This window comes from Montipora foliosa, unplaced genomic scaffold (assembly GCF_036669935.1).
Source record: "Montipora foliosa isolate CH-2021 unplaced genomic scaffold, ASM3666993v2 scaffold_410, whole genome shotgun sequence".
In the NCBI taxonomy this organism is placed as follows: Eukaryota; Metazoa; Cnidaria; class Anthozoa; order Scleractinia; family Acroporidae; genus Montipora; species Montipora foliosa.
In genome coordinates, this window is record NW_027179713.1 from 340,001 (window position 1) to 345,000 (window position 5,000).

Here is a 5,000-nt window from a genome sequence, read left to right on the forward strand (position 1 = left end):
TCAATAATCAAATCTCCAGGAAATCAATTGTGTGCAAGCCTGTAACACTTTTTAAGCAGCGGGGAAGTCTAGTTGTGTTGTGGTTTTCTATCTTTGTAGCCTGGGTTCTAACTCAGAATTTCTGTGGAAAATCCCTGGCTCCCAGCGTTGTATGACAGCTCTGGGTGTGTGTGTAATTTATTTATACAATAAATAAAATGAAAGAAATGAATATTTGTGAAGTGCGGATGAGAGATGAATTGAAGAAATTATCCTCGCGCTCAGTGAACAATTTGAGCTTTTGTCTTGTATATCCCGTTGAAGTCACTTGAAATTTTTCAGGTGCATATACGAGGCAATTGTCCATCAAGTGCGAGGATCATGTCTTCAATTCATTATACAATATACATGAACACACTTTCTGAATTTCTTTTTTCTTTTGACAATAATAAATTGATTCTTTGGGGTATAGAATAATACGTGAAACTTCGCTTTGTTAAATTAAACCTTTGCACGATGGAAATATGGGGAAATTAGACGAAGTTGAATTGCTCCTTCCTGTTTTTTTTTTCTCCACGCTTAACATTCTGGAAAATCTATTCACAGCACATGGCAAGGTAAATTAAAAATAACTTAATGTTACGTAATGAAACTATTCTGAATGCACTGATAAGAGCAATTCCCGACAATGAAAGTCAAGTTCTGACAAATTCCACCAGAGGTAGCTACGACAAAGAGAAATGTTCAGTTATTGTAAGTGAACTCAGCTTGTTTATCAGGAACAAATGTAATGCTTGGTTGAGTTAAATCTGAATTCGTCATTTGTACGTCAGCAGGATACAGCTTTGGACTGGACGTTTGATTTCAGTTCTTCTATCCTCCGAAGCTATCTAAACAACGGCTGCTCGAACCAGATTATCTCTTCCTTGGATTAAGTCCTTAACTGTACCGAGTTTCAACCTAAGTCGGGGCACATTCTCTTTGTCCACATATACTGAGTCTCGTTGCCTAATAGGGAGCTTAAGGGCGGTGCCTACTAATTCAAAGGTATTTCTGGCCCGGTTTATGATTATGCAGGAAATGTAGATCTTAACAAGTGTTATTGAAATTGAAAAAGAAAATTGGGCGTAACCACGCATTTTTCAAAGATAATTGATGAATAATTAAATAAAGTGCCCCTAGCCCCAAAATATTTTTTTCGCTAGAATGGATCTTTCCATCTGTTCGAAACACATTGAGGCCATTTTTTCCTTTTTCTTAAAAAAATCCTGCCTTTTTATAGGCTTCAAAACTTGGGAAAAACCAAGCATCCTTTGTTCAGGACCGAGTAAGAAAGGAAGTGCGTCTATTCCTATCTGATCTGATTTACATTGCATTAACTCATTGTAAACACGCATGCAAACTAGTTTGTGACGTCTAAGCAGGAATAGACCAACTCCCATTCTGACTTGGTCGTGAACAAAAGATGCTTGGTTTTTCGCAAGTTTTGAAGCTTATAAAAAGGCAGGATTTGTTAGAAAAAAATGGCCGCAAAGCGTTTCGAACAGAGTTTTATATACAAACTATGTTATCTTTTTCTTCATCTCTCTTTTGTTTACCCTGTGTGCCAGAGAAATGTTTTTTCAAGGTCGGAGAGAACGCTCCGCAACTCCAAATCAACGGTCGACCGTTGACCGGTGCGTTCTCTCCAACCTTGGAAAAAACATTCCTTTGGCACCCAGGGTATCTTTTAGCCTGCCTTTCCAGACTGTTAACTCCCGGCTTTTACGTTATTTTTTGGTGCAAACGTTAAGCCAAAAAAAAATGCCCTGGCATCAGATTAGACTAAAAAGAAGAGGAATTATGAAGCGGAAACAACATGTACAGTCCTTCCTTAGTGTGCGGAACAAACATTTCCTGAGTGCAACTGCAAGGCATGTATGACATGCAGGAAAACGTCTTCTGAAAACGGGACAGGACATAAGGGGCGGATTTTGGGGGGAAGGGGGTGGGGACGAAGGGGCTGTGCTCCCCTACCTTTTCCCCCGTGCAGTATTTAAAGTGCTTCCGTAACCAACCGACTTTCAAGTATTACAGTGTGCATCTGGCGATTTTACGTAAGATAATGATTGGTTCAGTTTCAGAGCTTTTCTTATTTCAAATACATTTTGCCTTGATAGATATACATCACTAACGTGAATTTGTCGGATAGAGGGCATGTGGGGGGGGGGGGGGGAAGAGTGTGCGCTCTCGACGTAATTTCTTCGGCCCCCTCTTTCTGGAATTTCCGGATTCGCCTCTGGGACATTATAAACTTGAGAACATGTGAGCCAAGGGGCCACTGCTTGCACGATGTCTGGGTGACCCCTCAGTGCCCTCTATTTTTGTGTAACACGTACCACCGGCGACCCAGTTTAAGCAAGTGGAGAGTCTAGTTATTTTTTTCCATGTCGGGAAAATTCTTTCCTATCACTTTCCTGCTAAGTAGTGTCTTCGTGCGTAGAGTCTTCTGCACATATGTTTGTTAGGTTTGAGGGGTAGTAGAAATGCATAGATTTGATCCGGTGTTACACAGTAGAATATTTAATTAACCTGCAATGCCGTCGAAAGTCATTGAAATGCGAGTGGCGTTTTAGTGGTAGTCAATTGGATAAACAAGACAGGTGGTGAAAAATAAATATCTGGAATCTACAAAGCGACAAGTTATGGTCTTCGATAACAATTGCATCTTTCGCTGTCTAATATCACAACGAGAGCTTTGTTTCTAATGTTATTTGGCTAACTGTGGTGTTATGTTCAACACTGAAACCAAATGGATAAATCAGAATATGGGTTTAAAAGGAATCGAACGCCTTGAATGCATCACAGTGTTTACTGAAGTCGCATCTCAATTGTCTGGCAATTTACATTTATTTTGTACCCAACTCTGCACAGTCTTCGGGTAAAAAAAAATGGAAATGTGACAGTGAAGAATTATTTGAAAGAAAGGGTCTTTCGAAAGTGATCCTGAACTGTGAGACTGAAATTTATTTGATCGCTGTTGTGTTTCTTGCTTGCCCGCACGCAGTTAAAATAGGAAGGGTTTTTTGCCTCTAATAGCAAATATTTAGTTTGGAAATGTGACAGTGAAGAATTATTTGAAAGAAAGGGTCTTCCGAAAGTGATCCTGAACTGTGAGACTGAAATTTATTTAATTGCTGTTGTGTTTCTTGCTTGCCCGCACGCAGTTAAAATAGGAAAGGTTTTTTGCCTCTAATAGCAAATATTTAGTTTGTTTCAAGATATTTTTCGCTGGAAGAGGTTTTTGTAACATTTTTCGTCCAAATGAACGCCCAAAAATATAGGCTTTTAACGGCCTTTAAACGGAATATTTTTTTATAATTTAATAATGTCTGTCAAAAATTTGAAAAAGAAGCTTGAAATAAACATCGCCACGTGCACAAAAAATTAGTCACTGATTTACCTCTTCGTTGAGGTCTCCTTAATATTTTATTAATTGTGCTGTTATGTACAACACTGAAACCAAACTGCAAATTCTATAGTAACTTTTTCGAGTTGGAACCAGAGACGGAATCGAACGCCTTGAGTAGTCTGTGTTTACAAATTTTTGGCTATTTATAATTTTATTTAATTTTACTCAACTCTGCACAGAAAAACTTGAGATTTGCCTAATCCTTGTTAGTCAAGAATTATTTGAAAGAAAGCTTGTTGTCCAGTTTTTGCTTCATTATTGAAAGAAATATTTCCTTAGTGAAGGGATTAATCAACATTGTTCCAGATAAGAGTTCGGTCTCGGGTCAATAACCCAACAAACAAGGCTTCCCGATCCCATGAAATATAAATATTCAGTTAAATATTACAACAAAATTAAAAAACGAAGGACGAAAGTTTCTTGGTTAAAAAGTCCGTTGTTTAACTCTAAAAGCGACGAACAATTAACATTCTTGACGCAAGGTTATCACGTGCACCTTTGTGGTTGCCTAGCACGTGATTAATCTCTCCCTTCTGACAGAACATCGTGCCCTTCCCCAGGAATTTTAGTGTTTTTTACGATTGACTGTCATTAATCTTTCGCTGAGAATTCGAAATTCAGAGTTTTGTATAAAAATTATGTTATTTTTTCTTCATCTCTCTTTTGGCTTGCCTTTTACTGTTACCGTGTAGCATTAAATTTTTGCTGGACTTTTATCTTGCTGATTGGCGATTTTTTGAGGTTTGCGGGAACAACTTTTTGCGGCGCGAATTGACTGAAATTTCCGTTAGGAACTAATTTTTGTGGTTTTCTTTTCAAGCTGCAAGTCTATTTTCATTTTCTATTACTTTTTGGGTAAGAAACCCTTCCATCATCGAGAACGGGTGGAAAATTGTGGCATCCTGGAGGCCTTAGAAAATGGTTAACGTGACCTTTTGATTGACTGCTTTGAGTTCGTTTCATTTTATCGTGTCGTTTTGTTTTTAGCAAGTTCCAATTGCTTTTTCTCGATTCAAATATCAAAACAAACGATCTTTTTACCTCACTGTATGTGGATTAAAAGCCATTTTTAGGTATATTAACGGGAGTAATTTTTACAGTTTTTAATTTTCCTGATGTTTTTTTCTGCTGGAAATTATTTTTGCGGATCATGTACTATCCGCAAAAATTAAACCCCAGGAAATAAAAGTGCTCCTTAGTGTCTGGCATAAACGTTTGCTTAGTGCAACTCTAGACATGCATGACATGCAGGAAAACGTCCGTCAGAGCAATTTCCAGTCAGTTTTTTTGCAGACTATTTCACTTAAAGGGGCTATGTTGCGTTATTTTACGGTGTTTCGGGAAAATCTTTAGTCAATCACGAGTTTAAAACTCGAAAATGGTAATGTGGAATTCTTTTACCAATACAATTTATCGTTATATCACAAACGAAATGATTCTGAGAAAAAAGCGACCTTTATCCAGGCGATTTGTCATAATTTTGAAAAACGTCGGTCCGACTTTTTTTAAGATTACCCAAATGTAATCGGTTTCAATCTTGTACATTTATGTCCATCCATGTTTCTCTTTC

The 5,000-nt window shown here is 37.8% G+C and overlaps 1 long non-coding RNA gene across 1 annotated transcript in view; it reads left to right on the forward strand.

Moving 5' to 3' along the window:
• Positions 1–211, forward strand: part of LOC137988193 (uncharacterized) — a 30,986-nt gene extending 30,775 nt beyond the window's left edge. The window contains exon 2 of the long non-coding RNA XR_011120752.1: positions 1–211. This exon is cut by the window's left edge and continues 794 nt beyond it. This is a non-coding gene — a long non-coding RNA (uncharacterized lncRNA).
• The last annotated feature ends 4,789 nt before the right edge of the window (positions 212–5,000 follow it).